This window comes from Ranitomeya imitator, chromosome 1, assembly GCF_032444005.1.
Source record: "Ranitomeya imitator isolate aRanImi1 chromosome 1, aRanImi1.pri, whole genome shotgun sequence".
Taxonomy (NCBI): Eukaryota; Metazoa; Chordata; class Amphibia; order Anura; family Dendrobatidae; genus Ranitomeya; species Ranitomeya imitator.
This window is the reverse complement of record NC_091282.1, coordinates 239864598-239883250: the sequence shown is the minus strand read 5'-3', so window position 1 is coordinate 239883250 and position 18653 is coordinate 239864598.

Below are 18653 nucleotides of genomic sequence, written 5' to 3'. Positions count from 1 at the left end.
AAAAACGCATCAACATCACGCAATGCCGGATCTCCTGGCGCAAGGGAAAATGCCCAGTCTTGAGGGTCACCGCGTAACAAAGAAATAATGATCTTTACTTGTTGAACAGGGTCACCTGAGGAGCGAGGTTTCAAGGTAAGAAACAATTTACAATTATTTTTGAAATTCAAGAACTTAGATCTATCACCAAAAAACAAATCAGGAATTGGAATCCTAGGCTCTGACATCGGATTCTGAACCACAAAATCTTGAATGTTTTGTACACTTATAGTGAGATTATCCATCAAAGAGGACAGACCTTGAATGTCCATGTCTACACCTGTGTTCTGAACCACCCAGATGTAAAGGGGAAAAGAGAGACAAAACACACTACAAAGAAAAAAAATGGTCTCAGAACTTCTCTTATCCCTCTATTGAGATGCATTAGTGCTTTGGGCCACCTGTACTGTTACGACCTGGTGGTCAGGACAATAATAGACCTGGTGGATAAGAGCACACGGAATGACCTGATAGTTACTGATAATATAGGACGAGTTATGGGACGTGGGAACTCTGCTGACCGCAATCCCTAATCCTATCAACCACACTAGAAATAGCCGTGGATTGCGCCTAACGCTCCCTATGCAACTCGGCACAGCCTAAGAAACTAGCTAACCCTGAAGATAGAAAAATAAAGCCTACCTTGCCTCAGAGAAATTTCCCAAAGGTAAAGGCAGCCCCCCACATATAATGACTGTGAGTAAAGATGAAAATACAAACACAGAGATGAAATAGATTTAGCAAAGTGAGGCCCGACTTACTGAACAGACCGAGGATAGGAAAGGTTACTTTGCGGTCAGCACAAAAACCTACAAAAAGACCACGCAGAGGGCGCAAAAAGACCCTCCGCACCGACTCACGGTGCGGAGGCGCTCCCTCTGCGTCCCAGAGCTTCCAGCAAGCAAGAACAATCGAAATAGCAAGCTGGACAGAAAAATAGCAAACCAGAGAAAAACAAGCAGTCACTTAGCTTCAGCTGGGAACACAGGTCACAAGAACGATCCAGGAGTGAACTAGACCAATACTGGAACATTGACAGGTGGCCTGGAGCAAAGATCTAAGTGGAGTTAAATAGAGCAGCCAGCTAACGAATTAACCTCGTCACCTGAGGAAGGAAACTCAGAAACACCCACAGCCACCAGAGAAAGTCCATGGACAGAACCAGCCGAAGTACCATTCATGACCACAGGAGGGAGCCTGACAACAGAACTCACAACAGGCAACATACAAGATAGAAGTATAAGTGGGTAACCATAGTAACCAAAAGGAGACCCTTTGATCCACTATAGAAAAATTTTACATTGCTAGGCAAATTTTGTTAAAGCCAATAACCATATATATGTGGGGAGAAAACTTTACTGCTCTTATTAGGTGGAATTATAATCTACAACTAAGTGGAAAGAACAGGCTCAAGATATCATAATGGTAAAGTTGCAAATAGTTCATGGTAAAGTGGAATTATAATCTACAACGAAGTGGAAACAACAGATTCAAGAGATCCCAGTGGTAAAGTTACATTACAAATAGTTCATAGGAATGAGCTAAAGCCCATTGTCTCATTCAACCCTTGTGGGGCAAGGGTACCGAGTTGGTATATCCACCTACTTTCTTTACGTGCCAAGATTTTACCCAAATTTCCTCCTCTGTCATTCAGGACCACCTGATCGATTGCCTGTATTTTCATGCCCGATGAGTCGGAATTGTGATGCAATCTGAAATGTTTCGGCAAGGTCTTAAGCAAACCAATGTCAACCACATTGGCTGCCTTTTCAATATCCAAGATGTGCTCCCTGGTTCGTATCCTGAGCTCACGTGTAGTGAGCCCAATATATATCTTTTTACAAGGGCATTGTGCATGATACACAACGCCCTTAGACAAACAAGTCAGATTTTTCCATATAGAGTATGATCTTGAGCCATCATGGTTAACAAAGGAGACACTTCTGATATGATTTTTACACGCTTTGCACTTTTTACAGGGAAAAAATCCATTTGGTCTTGCTGTATAGGGCATATCCATAGTCTCCTTCCCTGAATAGTGGCTATGAACCAGGATGTCTTTTAAATTTCGTGCCCTTCTAGGTGTCATAGCTGGACGAGTAGAGAGGGTTTTTTTCAAAATTGGGTCACTCAGCAAAATATTCCAATGTTTTTGAAGTATAGGTGTTAATTCCGGCCATTGTTTATTGAAGTTTGTAATAAACCTCACCTGATTGATGTTATTCCTATTGCTAGATATATTACTGCCGTATAGTAATTTTTCTCTCGGAGTTCCACATGCTCGATTATATCCTTTTTTAATTTGTCTCTTGCTATACCCACGGTCTTGGAAACGCTGTGCTAGTTCCATTGATTGGGTCTGGATGTTATCCTCAGTGGCGCAGATTTTTTTTGATCCTCAGAAATTGCCCAATTGGGATCCCATTTATTGTTGGTTTAAAGTGGGCCGATGATGCATGGAGCAAGGTGTTCGTGGCAGTTGGTTTTCTAAATACATCGGTGACAATTCTGCCATTAGGGGTTACTGTCATCTTGAGGTCCAAGAAGTCTAAAGATCTACCACACTTATAGGTAAGTTTGATATTATAATTATTCTGATTTAGCTTATCCATCAAAGATGCTAGTTGGTCAGTACTGCCCTCCCAAAAGAACAGGACGTCATCGATATATCGACTCCATCCTTGTACTAAATCCATGCCTATTAGTTGATCATTTTGGAAAATTTCCTTTTCCCAAAAGCCCATAAAAAGATTGGCATAAGTAGGGGCGCAAGTTGCGCCCATGGCCGTCCCTTGCTTTTGAAGGAAAATCGTCTTATTAAAAATAAAGACGTTGTGTTCCAGGACAAACCTTAACAGTACCAAAATGAGATCAATCAACGCTTTATCTAGATTGCTTTGATTTAAAAAGTATGAAACTGCATTTAGACCGTCACTATGTCTAATTGATGAATAAAGCGCCTCAACATCTGCTGTTACAAGAATAACCCCGTCTTCTAAGTAAAGAGTCCAATCTCTGTAAGACTGATGTAGTGTCTTTTATGTATGACGTAAGCGTTAGGACGAAGGGTTGAGGATAATAATCTATAACCATACAGATTGGTTCACATAAACCCTCCTTGCCAGAAGCTATCGGTCTTCCTGGGGGATCATCCGGATCTTTATGCAGTTTCGGCAGGAGGTAAAATGTGGCCATTTTAGGTTGTAATTTTGTAATATAGTCAAGGAGGCACTTAGGGATAATCCCTTTTTCATAGGCTATTTCCAAGATATTAATTAGTTCTTGTTGGAACTGGGTGGAAGGGTTATGGGTCATTTTTTAATAGCATGATTTGACCGATAGTATTTTGTCTGCTTGCTTTTCATACATGTTAGTAGGCCAGATAATGGTGTTACCACCCTTATCGGCCTGTTTAATGACCACATCTTTGAGTTTTTGTAATTCTGTTACTGCCACCCGTTCTTCTCTATTTAGGTTCGTATCCCACCCCGGGAGGTATCCACCACTCCTCTTGGGCTATCTGCACAAAAGCTGTTCTACTCTGTATGCATACATGCATTTTTCCTCTCTGAACCCTGTTCACACAGGTAATATACAGATGATCAGGTTTTTAAATACATCAGATAGGGATTGCATACATTAGTTAGGACTGCTATGATATGGGTATACCGTGAAGTTTGGTAGAGCAGCTTAGTATACATTTTTTGCAAAAAACGTATCAACCAAATACCCTATTTTTTACATCTTTTACTATCACTTGCGGATTACTGCGAATTTTTTCAAACTGAGTGTTTTTGGTTTTACTATTCTCTTTTGTGTCTTCAGGTTTCTTGGTGGTGTGTGAACATGTTCCTACAGACTTGTTCACTGTGCAAGTCGCCCATGTGTTCCTGTTTCCATAATTGTTCTCTTGTGTCTACAAGACTGGGGAGGTATCCACCACTCCTCTTGGGCTATCTGCACAAAAGCTGTTCTACTCTGTATGCACACATGGATTTTTCCTCTCTGAACCCTGTTCACACAGGTAATATACAGATGATCAGGTTTTTAAATACATCAGATAGGGATTGCATACATTAGTTAGGACTGCTCTGATATGGGTATACTGTGAAGTTTGGTAGAGCAGCTTAGTATACATTTTTTGCAAAAAACGTATCAACCAAATACCCTGTTTTTTACATCTTTTACTAGCACTTGCGGATTACTGCGATTTTTTTTCAAACTGAGTGTTTTTGGTTTTACTATTCTCTTTTGTGTCTTCAGGTTTCTTGGTGGTGTGTGAACATGTTCCTACAGACTTGTTCACTGTGCAAGTAGCCCATGTGTTCCTGTTTCCATAATTGTTCTCTTGTGTCTACAAGACTGGGTAGGTATCCACCACTCCTCTTGGGCTATCTGCACAAAAGCTGTTCTACTCTGTATGCACACATGGATTTTTCCTCTCTGAACCCTGTTCACACAGGTAATATACAGATGATCAGGTTTTTAAATACATCAGATAGGGATTGCATACATTAGTTAGGACTGCTCTGATATGGGTATACCGTGAAGTTTGGTAGAGCAGCTTAGTATACATTTTTTGCAAAAAACGTATCAACCAAATACCCTGTTTTTTACATCTTTTACTAGCACTTGCAGATTACTGCGATTTTTTTTCAAACTGAGTGTTTTTGGTTTTACTATTCTCTTTTGTGTCTTCAGGTTTCTTGGTGGTGTGTGAACATGTTCCTACAGACTTGTTCACTGTGCAAGTCGCCCATGTGTTCCTGTTTCCATAATTGTTCTCTTGTGTCTACAAGACTGGGGAGGTATCCACCACTCCTCTTGGGCTATCTGCACAAAAGCTGTTCTACTCTGTATGCACACATGGATTTTTCCTCTCTGAACCCTGTTCACACAGGTAATATACAGATGATCAGGTTTTTAAATACATCAGATAGGGATTGCATACATTAGTTAGGACTGCTCTGATATGGGTATACTGTGAAGTTTGGTAGAGCAGCTTAGTATACATTTTTTGCAAAAAACGTATCAACCAAATACCCTGTTTTTTACATCTTTTACTAGCACTTGCGGATTACTGCGATTTTTTTCAAACTGAGTGTTTTTGGATTTACTATTCTCTTTTGTGTCTTCAGGTTTCTTGGTGGTGTGTGAACATGTTCCTACAGACTTGTTCACTGTGCAAGTAGCCCATGTGTTCCTGTTTCCATAATTGTTCTCTTGTGTCTACAAGACTGGGTAGGTATCCACCACTCCTCTTAGGCTATCTGCACAAAAGCTGTTCTACTCTGTATGCACACATGGATTTTTCCTCTCTGAACCCTGTTCACACAGGTAATATACAGATGATCAGGTTTTTAAATACATCAGATAGGGATTGCATACATTAGTTAGGACTGCTCTGATATGGGTATACCGTGAAGTTTGGTAGAGCAGCTTAGTATACATTTTTTGCAAAAAACGTATCAACCAAATACCCTGTTTTTTACATCTTTTACTAGCACTTGCGGATTACTGCGATTTTTTTCAAACTGAGTGTTTTTGGTTTTACTATTCTCTTTTGTGTCTTCAGGTTTCTTGGTGGTGTGTGAACATGTTCCTACAGACTTGTTCACTGTGCAAGTAGCCCATGTGTTCCTGTTTCCATAATTGTTCTCTTGTGTCTACAAGACTGGGTAGGTATCCACCACTCCTCTTGGGCTATCTGCACAAAAGCTGTTCTACTCTGTATGCACACATGGATTTTTCCTCTCTGAACCCTGTTCACACAGGTAATATACAGATGATCAGGTTTTTAAATACATCAGATAGGAATTGCATACATTAGTTAGGGCTGCTCTGATATGGGTATACCGTGAAGTTTGGTAGAGCAGCTTAGTATACATTTTTTGCAAAAAACGTATCAACCAAATACCCTATTTTTTACATCTTTTACTATCACTTGCAGATTACTGCGAATTTTTTCAAACTGAGTGTTTTTGGTTTTACTATTCTCTTTTGTGTCTTCAGGTTTCTTGGTGGTGTGTGAACATGTTCCTACAGACTTGTTCACTGTGCAAGTCGCCCATGTGTTCCTGTTTCCATAATTGTTCTCTTGTGTCTACAAGACTGGGGAGGTATCCACCACTCCTCTTGGGCTATCTGCACAAAAGCTGTTCTACTCTGTATGCACACATGGATTTTTCCTCTCTGAACCCTGTTCACACAGGTAATATACAGATGATCAGGTTTTTAAATACATCAGATAGGGATTGCATACATTAGTTAGGACTGCTCTGATATGGGTATACTGTGAAGTTTGGTAGAGCAGCTTAGTATACATTTTTTGCAAAAAACGTATCAACCAAATACCCTGTTTTTTACATCTTTTACTAGCACTTGCGGATTACTGCGATTTTTTTCAAACTGAGTGTTTTTGGATTTACTATTCTCTTTTGTGTCTTCAGGTTTCTTGGTGGTGTGTGAACATGTTCCTACAGACTTGTTCACTGTGCAAGTAGCCCATGTGTTCCTGTTTCCATAATTGTTCTCTTGTGTCTACAAGACTGGGTAGGTATCCACCACTCCTCTTGGGCTATCTGCACAAAAGCTGTTCTACTCTGTATGCACACATGGATTTTTCCTCTCTGAACCCTGTTCACACAGGTAATATACAGATGATCAGGTTTTTAAATACATCAGATAGGGATTGCATACATTAGTTAGGACTGCTCTGATATGGGTATACCGTGAAGTTTGGTAGAGCAGCTTAGTATACATTTTTTGCAAAAAACGTATCAACCAAATACCCTGTTTTTTTACATCTTTTACTAGCACTTGCGGATTACTGCGATTTTTTTCAAACTGAGTGTTTTTGGTTTTACTATTCTCTTTTGTGTCTTCAGGTTTCTTGGTGGTGTGTGAACATGTTCCTACAGACTTGTTCACTGTGCAAGTAGCCCATGTGTTCCTGTTTCCATAATTGTTCTCTTGTGTCTACAAGACTGGGTAGGTATCCACCACTCCTCTTGGGCTATCTGCACAAAAGCTGTTCTACTCTGTATGCACACATGGATTTTTCCTCTCTGAACCCTGTTCACACAGGTAATATACAGATGATCAGGTTTTTAAATACATCAGATAGGAATTGCATACATTAGTTAGGACTGCTCTGATATGGGTATACCGTGAAGTTTGGTAGAGCAGCTTAGTATACATTTTTTGCAAAAAACGTATCAACCAAATACCCTGTTTTTTACATCTTTTACTAGCACTTGCGGATTACTGCGATTTTTTTTCAAACTGAGTGTTTTTGGTTTTACTATTCTCTTTTGTGTCTTCATATGCAAGAAGTTTGTATCTTCTCTCTGTGTTTCCTCTGAGTACATCAGCTTCCTCCCACACTTCAAAAACATACTGATAGGATTTATATTGCAAGCCCCAATGGGAACAGTGATAATGATGTCTGTAAATTTAGTATCATCACGTATTATCGCGTCCGTAACGAACAGGCCTATAAAACTGTCCCACTAGTTAACCCTTTCAGTGAACATCGTAAAAAAAGAAATAAAAAGAGGCTAAAAATAATCATCATACAGCTGAACAAAAAGTGGAATAACACGTGATCAAAAATACGGATATAAACATGGTACAGCTGAAAATATCACCTTGTCCCACAAAAAAAGAACCACCATGCAGCATCATGAGTGAAAAAATTAAATAGTTATAGCTCTCAGAATAAAGCGATGCACAATTATTTTTTATATAAAAGAGTTTTATTGTAAAAAAGCATCAAAGCATAAAAAATGATATAATTGAGGTATCGCTGCCATCGTACTGACCCGAAGAATAAAACTGCCTAATCAATTTTACCACACGCAGAATGGTATAAACGCCCCACCCAAAAGAAATTCAAGAAATACTGGTTTTTGTTCATTCTGCCTCCCAAAAATAGTAATAAAAAGCGATCAAAAAACGTCATGTGCCCAAAAATGGCACCAATAAAAACATCCACTCGTTCCGCAAAAAACATGACCTCACATGACTCTGTTTGCCAAAATATGGAAAAAATATAGCTCTCAAAATGTGGTGATGCAAAACTATTTTTTGCAATGAAAAGCATCTTTTAGCATGTGACAGCTGCCAAACATAAAAGCACAATATAAAATCCCGCTATAAATAGTAAGTCAAACCCCCCTTTATCACACCCTTAGTTAGGGAAAAATAATAAAATTAAAAAATGTAATTTTCATTATCCCATTAGGGTTAGCGTTAGGGTTAGGGCTAAAGTTAGGGTTAGGGTTGGGGTTAAAGTTAGGGTTGGGGCTAAAGTTAGGGTTAGGGTTAGGGTTGGGATTACGTTTACGGTTGGGATTAGGGTTAGGGTTGGGGCTAAAGTTAGGGTTAGGGTTGTGTTTGATTTAGGGGTGTTTTGTGGCTAGGGGTGTGGTTAGGGTTATGGTTAGGGTTGGGATTAGGGTTAGGGGTGTGTTGGTGTTAGGGTTGAGTTAGAATTGGGGAGTTTCCACTGTTTAGGCACATCAGGGGCTCTCCAAACACGACATGACGTCCGATCTCAATTCCAGCCAATTGTGTATTGAAAAGTCAAATGGTGTTCCTTCCATTCTGAGCTCTGTCATGTATGCAAACAGTAGTTTACCCCCACATATGCGGTATCAGCATACTTAGGATAAATTGCACAACTACCTTTGGGGTCCAGTTTCTCCTGTTACCCTATTTAAAATAAAACAAATTGGATCTGAAGTAAGTTTTTTGTGAAAAAAGTTAAATGTTCATTTTTTTAAGCATTTTAAAAATTCCCGTGAAGCACCTGAAGGGTTAATGAACTTCTTGAATGTGCTTTTGAGCACCTTGAGGGGTGCAGTTTTTCTAATGGCATCACTTTTGGGTATTTTCTATCATATAGACCCATCAAAGTGACTTCAAATGTGATGTGGTCCTTAAAAAAAAATGGTGTTGTAAAAATGAGAAATCGCTGGTCATCTTTAACCCTTATAAATCCCCAACAAGAAAAAAAAAATTTGGTTCCAAAATTGTGCTGATATAAAGTAGACATGTGGGAATTGTTACTCATTAAGTATTTTGTGTGACATATCTGTGTGAATTAAGGGCATGAAAATTCAAAGTTGGAAAATTGTGAAATTTTCAAAATTTTCCTTTTTTTCACAAATAAACACAATTCATATCAAAGAAATTTTACCACTATTATCAAGTACAATATGTCACGAGAAAACTGGGATCTGTTGAACCATTCCAGAGTTTTAACGTCATAAAGGGACAGTGGTGAGAATTGTAAAAATTGGCCGGGTCATTAACATGCAAACCACCCTTGGGGGTAAAGGGGTTAAATACAGGTGCTTCTCACAAAGTTAGAATGTCATCAAAAAATTTTTTTATCAGTTCCTCAATACAAAAAGTGAAACTCATACATTATATAGATTCATTACAAACAGAGTGATCTATTTCAAGTGTTTATTTCTGTTAATGTTGATGACTATGGCTTACAGCTAATGAAAATCCAAAAGTCATTATCTATTTAAAATAGAATAATTAACAAAAAACACCTGCAAAGGCTTCCTAAGCATTTATAAAGGTATTTATAACACCAGGTTGAAAAATTATTTTAAAATTCGAAATGTTGGCCTACTAAAATGTATCTTCAGTAGCGTTGAGCGAAACGGATCAGTCATTTTCATAAGTCGCCGACTTTTGGCAAAGTCGGGTTTCGTGAAACCCGACCCGATTCCTGTGTGGGGTCGGCCATGCGGTACGCGACCTTCGTGCCCAAGTCGTGTTTCATATGACGCGTTCAGCACTATTTCTCAGCCAATGAAGGAGGACGCAAAGTGTGGGCAGCGTGATGACATAGTTCTCGGTCCCCACCATCTTAGAGAAGGGCATGGCAGTGATTGGCTTGCTTTCTGCAGCGTCACAGGGGCTATAAAGGGGTGTGCACGCCGACCGCCATCTTACTGCTGCTGATCTGAGCACAGGGAGAGGTTGCAGCCGCTTCGTCAGAAGCAGGGATAGCATTAGGCAGGGAATATAAACCCCCAAACCGCTTGTGCTGTAGCGATTTCCACTGTCCAACACCACCTTTTCTTTGCCGGGACAGTGGAGTTTTTTTTTTTTTGGTGCATCAGCTCTGTAGCTTATTAGGCTGCCTTATAAGGCTCCCTGATAGCTGCATTGCAGTGTGTACACCGCTGTGCAAACCAAATGCTTTTTTTCAAAGCACAAATCCTGTTGTTCCTTTCTGCACAGCTATGTTGTTTGCTTGTCCACACTTTTGTGTGCAGCAGTTCTTTTTATTGCTGCCTACCATACTTTTCTGAGATTACTGTAGGGAGATAGTAATTGTAGTACAGTCCCTTTTTTTATATATATATATATATATATATCTTCAAGCCACTTTCTGCCACTGAAACTGTGTAGTGTGAAACAGTGGGCCTGTATTTTTCAGCACTGTCCCACACCTAAAAAGGGAGATTAATATTGGAAAATCTGTGCATCTGTGCCAGTCCAGTCTGTGGTATCGGTATGTCATTTTGTGCCACTGAAACACTACTGTAAAACTGTGGGCCAGATTGATTCACTAGTCTCCCATCCCCCCAAAAAAAGAAGGGGAGATTAATATTGGCAAATCTGTGCCAGTCCAGTCTGTGGTATCGGTCTGTCATTTTGTGCCACTGAAACACTACTGTAAAACTGTGGGCCAGATTGATTCACTAGTCTCCCATCCCCCCCAAAAGAGAAGGGGAGATTAATATTGGCAAATCTGTGCATCTGCGTCAGTCCTGTTAGTGGCATATCTGTCAGCCACTGTCTGCCACTGAAACTGTGTACTGTAATACAGTGGGCCTGATTTTCCCTGCACTCTCACACACCTATAAAGAGAGATTTAAATTCACAACAATTTTGCGTCCACCTTGTAACTGGTTTTACAATACCAAATAACGTTTGTTAGTTTGGTTACATATTTCCAAGAATGAGGAAGTCTGGTGGAAGAGGTCGTGGCCGTGGGCGGTCATTGCCAGCTGGTAATGATGGTAGTGGTGGTGGAGCATCAGGTGGTCGTGGGAAAAGGAATATAGCACCGTCATTGTCTGGCTACACAAGGCCTCGAACGTTCCCTTTTCTGGGAGTAGGAAAACCGCTTTTAAAGCCAGAGCAGCAGGAACAAGTTTTGGCTTTCCTTGCTGACTCTGCCTCTAGCTCTTTTGCCTCCTCTTCGGAAAGTGCAAAATGTAAAAGCAGCGCGTCGTCAGTGGATGTTCCTGGTCAGGGACAAGTCGCTTCCTTGCGTTCTTCACCCAGAACAACAGAGAAGGATGCGTCAGGCGACACAACGGGTTACTCCATGGAGCTCTTTACACATACCGTTCCTGGGTTAGAAAGGGAAATTGTTAACAGGTCATGCCCATTACAACATGAATCGGACATGGAGTGCACAGATGCACAGCCACAGCCAGATTCTTATGCTGGTCCTTTGACTCAGATCACAACATTACCCTCGCAGTGTATTGATCCAGAATCTGACCCAGATGAGACTATGGAGCCCCGTCACGAACGCTATAGCACCGGCTTACACGGTGACACAGAGGAAGGTGCACAGGACATAGAGGAGGAGGTCATAGATGACCCAGTTGTTGACCCCGATTGGCAACCATTTGGGGAACAGGGTGCAGCCAGCAGTAGCTCTGAAGCGGAGGAGGAGGAGTCACAGCAGGCATCAACATCACAACAGGTTCCATCTGGCAGGCCCGTATCTGGCCAAAAACATGTGGCAAAACCAAAACCAGTTGTAGGACAGCGTGGCCATCCGGTTAAAGTAGCTCAGTGTGCAATGCCTGAAAAGGTATCCAATAGTAGGAAGAGTGCAGTCTGGTATTTTTTTAACCAACATCCAAATGATCAGTGCAAAGTCATCTGTAAGAAATGCTCAAGGACCTTCAGCAGAGTTCAGAATGTTAAAAGTCTAAATACATGTTGCATGCGTAGACATTTAAACACCATGCACTTGCAAGCCTGGACTAACTACCAAACGTCCCTTAACGTTGTTGCACCCTCTGACAATGAAGCTAGTCAGCAACGCTACATCCCTTCCCTCACTGTAAGCCCAACGGTTACCACACCACCTGCAGCAAATGTGGAGGTTTCGTCGCAAGGCCAAAGCAGTCAGGGAATCACCAGGTTCTTGGTAGGAAACACTGTATGTAGGCCAACAGCAAGAATACCATCACCAACCCTCTCTCAGTCTGCCATGTACACCGGCACCCCCGCAAGTGCCACCATATGCAGCTCTCCAGTCCAGCTCACCCTACAAGAGACTCTCGTTAGGAAAAGGAAGTACTCATGCTCTCATCTGCATACACAGGGTTTTAATGCCCACATTGCTAGACTAATCTCGTTAGAGATGATGCCCTACCGGTTAGTTGAAAGCGAAGCTTTCAAAGCCCTGATGGACTACGCTGTACCACGCTATGAGCTACCCAGTCGACACTTCTTTTCGAGAAAAGCCATCCCCGCCCTCAACCAGCATGTAAAAGACCGCATTGTCCATGCACTCAGGCAATCTGTGAGTAGAAAGGTGCACCTGACAACAGATGCATGGACCAGTAGGCATGGCCAGGGGCGTTACGTGTCCATCACGGCACACTGGGTTAATGTGGTGGATGCCGGGTCCACAGGGGACAGCAATATTGGGACAGTCCTGCCTAGCCCACGGTCTAGGAAACAGTTGGCTGTAGGCATTCGCCCCCCTCCTCCTCGTCCTCCAGCAGAAGCGACAGCTCGTCCACAGACCGCAGTCGCACGACCACTCCATCCACAGCTACCACTGTTGCACACGAGGTGTCCCATTATGGAACAGCTAGTGGCAAGCGTCAGCAGGCTGTATTGGCAATGAAATGTTTGGGCGACAACAGACAGACCGCGGAAGTTCTGTCCGAGTTCTTCCATCAAGAAACTCAGTCATGGCTGGGCAGTGTACATCTTGAGGCAGGCAAGGTAGTGAGTGATAATGGAAGGAATTTTATGGCTGCCATAGCCCTTTCACAACTGATGCATGTAAAGAAGCTGCGGAGACACCATCACGTGTTTCTCGACGCAAGCAGTGAATAGCCAGGCCTTTCCCCGGGAAGGAACAACCACGGGAAGGGCAGCATCCTATGAAGGAAAGCCACCTATGCCAAGCATGGTATCCATCCACAGACAGCTGTTTCGGGGTTTTTGCCCCTCATCAGTGTGGAGTAGGAATCTGGCTATTAGGAGCAGTGCCTAGTAAAAAGGCTATAAAGGCACAGATGATTGGTTTCGGGGGGGGGGGGGCAAAAACCCCGAAACAGCTGTCTGTGGATGGATACCATGCTTGGCATAGGTGGCTTTCCTTCATAGGATGCTGCCCTTCCCGTGGTTGTTCCTTCCCGGGGAAAGGCCTGGCTATTCACTGCTTGCGTCGAGAAACACGTGATGGTGTCTCTGCAGCTTCATTACATGCATCTGCATATTTCCCATAAGGGATGGGGGCAGTGTTCTGGAATCACTGCATTGAGAAACACGTGATGGTGTCTCCGCGGTGTTGGATGTTTTGGTCTCCCCGAGGCCAATCATCTGTGCCTTTATAGCCTTTTTACTAGGCACTGCTCCTAATAGCTAGATTCCTACTCCACACTGATGAGGGGCAAAAACCCCGAAACAGCTGTCTGTGGATGGATACCATGCTTGGCATAGGTGGCTTTCCTTCATAGGATGCTGCCCTTCCCGTGGTTGTTCCTTCCCGGGGAAAGGCCTGGCTATTCACTGCTTGCGTCGAGAAACACGTGATGGTGTCTCCGCAGCTTCTTTACATGCATCTGCATATTTCCCATAAGGGATGGGGGCAGTGTTCTGGAATCACTGTGTTGAGAAACACGTGATGGTGTCTCCGCGGTGTTGGATGTTTTGGTCTCCCCGAGGCCAATCATCTGTGCCTTTATAGCCTTTTTACTAGGCACTGCTCCTAATAGCCAGATTCCTACTCCACACTGATGAGGGGCAAAAACCCCGAAACAGCTGTCTGTGGATGGATACCATGCTTGGCATAGGTGGCTTTCCTTCATAGGATGCTGCCCTTCCCGTGGTTGTTCCTTCCCGGGGAAAGGCCTGGCTATTCACTGCTTGCGTCGAGAAACACGTGATGGTGTCTCCGCAGCTTCTTTACATGCATCTGCATATTTCCCATAAGGGATGGGGGCAGTGTTCTGGAATCACTGCGTTGAGAAACACGTGATGGTGTCTCCGCGGTGTTGGATGTTTTGGTCTCCCCGAGGCCAATCACCTTTCACAACTGAAACACATTCCTTGCCTGGCTCACACCTTAAACCTGGTGGTGCAGTGCTTCCTGAAAAGTTATCTGGGGTTACCCGACCTGCTCCTGAAGGTGCGCAGACTTTGCTCGCACATCCGCCGTTCGCCCGTACACTCCAGCCGTATGCAGAACCATCAGCGATCTTTGAACCTTCCTCAGCATCGCCTAATCATCGACGTTGCAGCAAGGTGGAACTCCACACTGCACATGCTTCAGAGACTGTGCGAACAGAGGCGTGCTGTTATGTATTTGTGGTAGGATACACATACACGGGCAGGCAGTTGGATGGCAGACATGGAGTTGTCAGGTGTGCAGTGGTCGAAGCTACAAGACCTCTGTCAAGTCCTTCAGTGTTTTGAGGAATGCACACGGCTGGTTAGTGCAGACAACGCCATAATAAGCATGAGCATCCCCCTAATGCGTCTGCTGATGCAAAGTTTGACGCACATAAAAGAGCAGGCGTCTGCAGCCGAGGACGAGGGAAGCCATGATGACAGTCAGCCATTGTCTGGTCAGGGAAGTCTACTGGACAAGGTGGTGGGCAAAGAGGAGGAGGACGAGGAGGATGATGGGGATGAGTATTTTTTGGATGAGGAAGCTTCTCAGGGGGCAATAGAAACTGGTGGCGTTGCAAGGCCAGGTTCAGGGTTTTTGAGGGAGGCAAGCGACGTTGATTTGCCTGAAAGTGCTCCTCAACCCAGCACAAGCAGTGAATTGACAACTGGAACATTGGCCCACATGGCGGATTATGCCTTGCGTATCCTAAAAAGGGACCCCCGCATTATAAAAATGATGACCAATGACGATTACTGAATGGCCTGCCTCCTGAATCCACGCTATAAGGGGAAACTGCAAAACATCATGCCACATGAGAACCTTGAACAAATATTGGCAACCAAACAAGCAACTCTTGTAGACCGTTTGATTCAGGCATTCCCAGCACACAGCCCGGTGATGGTTCTCACACGAGCTGCAGGGGGCAACAGGGCAGAGGTGTTAGAGGTGCACAAATCAGAAGTGTCGTTGGACAGAGGGGTTTTCTGACCAGGTTGTGGAGTGATTTTGCAATGACCGCAGACAGGACAGGTACTGCAGCATCAATTCAAAGTGACAGGAGACAACATTTGTCCAGTATTTTTACAATGTTTCCTCCCCTATCGATGTTCTCCCTCACCCGTCATTCCCATTTGATTACTGGGCATCCAAAATAGACACTTGGCCTGAATTGTCCGAATATGCATTGCATGTTGTGAATTCTGTGGCCAAGCTCCCTCCTGTGGTCGAGAGTGGTACTTCGGCTGGTTCTGTCTATGAGCTTCCTTTGGTGGATGAGAGTAGTACTGCGGCTTCTGAGTTTCCTTCCTCAGGTGATGAGGTTAAGTCGTTAGGTGCTGCTCTATTTAACTCCACCTGGTGCTTTGATCCTGGCCTCCAGTCAATGTTCTAGTATTGGTCTTGCTTCCTCCTGGATCGTTCCTGTGGCCTGTCTCTCCTGATAAGCTAAGTTCTGCTTGTGTTATTTTTGTTTGCTATTTTTTCTGTCCAGCTTGCTATATTGGTTTTTCTTGCTTGCTGGAAGCTCTGAGACGCAGAGGGAGCACCTCTGTACCGTTAGTCGGTGCGGAGGGTCTTTTTGCCCCTCTGCGTGGTTGTTTGTAGGTTTTTGTGTTGACCGCAAAGCTATCTTTCCTATCCTCGGTCTATTCAGTAAGTCGGGCCTTACTTTGCTAAATCTATTTCATCTCTGTGTTTGTATTTTCATTTTACTCACAGTCATTATATGTGGGGGGCTGCCTTTTCCTTTGGGGTATTTCTCTGAGGCAAGGTAGGCTTATTTTTCTATCTTCAGGGCTTGTTAGTTTCTCAGGCTGTGCCGAGTTGCATAGGGAGCGTTAGGCGCAATCCACGGCTACCTCTAGTGTGGTGTCTTAGGATTAGGGATTGCGGTCAGCAGAGTTTCCACGTCTCAGAGCTCGTCCTTTGTTTTTGGTAATTGTCAGGTCACTTTGTGTGCTCTGAACTTCAATGTCCATTGTGGTTCTGAATTACCTGTTCATAACAATTGCAGGAGCTTGCTTGCCCAGCAGCTAGTGTGCTATCAGAAAGAGTATTCAGTGCTGCTGGTTCAATACTGACCGAAAAAAGGACTCGTCTGGCTACCCAAAGTGTTAATGATCTAACCTTCATTAAAGTGAACCAGTCATGGATTTCTAATTATTTTGCCCCACCTTTCCCGGCTGACACCTAGCTTTCCTATAAAAAGGTCTTGCTTTTGGACTGGTCAAACTGAGTGCTCCAAGTTCTCCATTTGCAGCTTCTGTATGTCCAGCATACGACATGTTTACACCTCCCTAAATGGGCTGACTCCACCCACGTGGCCGTGGTCTCGCCACTTGGCGAAAGCACCCATGAGAGTGCCGTTTGTCTGAAGAGGTGGGTGTGCCCACTTGAGGTCGACGGCACTGGCACCCGGTCCCTCATAGTACAATGAAGTGTCTCTGGCGGTGGTGGCGCGCACCCAATATCAGACACACCGTTGTAACATGAGGGGCCTTGGGGCAGTACCGCCAGGCACGAGAGAGTGCCCCCCACCCCCCACTTCAAACTGTGCTCTACCACTTGCAAAATTATGTCACTGCTCCACCGCTGTTTAGTCTATGCGGTGAAATCCTTCAATGCCTGGCACTGACAATACCAATTTGTTGACATGTATGATGCTACATAAAATATTCAGTGGCCCTGTCCTACATTTACACCAGTAAATACTTTGCGCCAAATAACAATGTCTGAAAGTCAGCAGAGGAGCCCACCCCTGTACCTAAGTATGCCACCCTTTTTTTTGTTTTTTTTGTTTTTTTGCGAGACATTAACATCTACGTATTATTTTGGAGTACTAACTGTGTCAGACACTCCTTCCAATTGTCCTCCGCTGACCACTTTAATGCTGCCTGTGTACCCCTGGAACCTATTTAAAAGTGCATAGAGCCTACTTTATTATTTTAGGCCTACTAAGTCTGTCTGCAGTCCCTCCTTCCAATAGTCCTCCACTGACCACACCAATGCTGCCTGTGCCCCCCTGGAACCTATTTAAAAGTGCATAGAGCCTACTTTTTTATGTTAGGCCTACTAAGTCTGTCTGCGGTCCCTCCTTCCAATAGTCCTCCACTGACCACACCAATGCTGCCTGAACTGCTTTTAGCCCACTTTATTATTTGGGCCTATATCTGTGTTTCTTCCTCATCCTGCCCATTGCCCAGCCAGTGCTAGATGACTCTGTTGGTACATTGACCCAGACCGCTACATTTCCCTTGCACGCTACACAGCTAGATTTTGACCCTGCTGAAAGTGAGGTTCCCCTTCCCGCATACTATACCACCTTACACGGGGACAAAGAGGAACGTGCAGATGAAAGTGCAGGTTCTATCATCAGTTGGGGGGGATACTCATTGTCGACGTCACTGGCACAGGGCCCCTCATAGTACGCAAAAGTGTCGCTGCCGGTGGGAGGCGCCCCCGCCGTGCAAACACACCGCCGTACTTTGAGGGGCCCTGTGCTAGTGCCAATGAGAACGAGTGGGCCCCCTCTTCTTGCTCAGGATCACAGCACTTGCAAAGTTGAAATACTTACCTCTCCCTGCTCCACTGCCGTGACGTGGTCCTTGTTTCCTGGGCCCACTAAATACTTGAACCAACCATACCCCTCACAACTTTAGCCAAATGACCCCCAATTTCCAACTAACTATTATTATAAGGTAAATTAAGATTGACAAGCTTCAGTACCAAGAATGGATGTTTTTGCCATTAAAATGGGCACTGTAGGTGTTTTCGTGGCCTCCACTCACTGCCGACTATGCTTCCCCATTGACTTGCATTGGGTTTCGTGTTTCGGTCGATCCCCGACCCCGACTTTTCGCGATAATCAGCCGATTTCACTCGACTCGACTTTTGAGATAGTCGGGTTTCGCAAAACCTGACTCGACCCTAAAACGGTAACAGTCGCTCAACCCTAATGTTCAGTAATTACATTCAATACTTAGTCAGGACTCCTTTTGCAACAATTACTGCATCAATGCGGCATGACATGGAGGCGATCAGCCGGTGGCACTGCTGAGATGTTATGGAAGCTCAGGTTGTTATGATAGCAGCCTTCAGCTTGTCTGCATTGTTGAGACTGGTGTCTCTCGTCTTCCTCTTGACAATACCCCATAGACTACCTATGGGGTTAAGGTCAGGTGAGTTTGCTGATCAAACTAGCACAGTGATA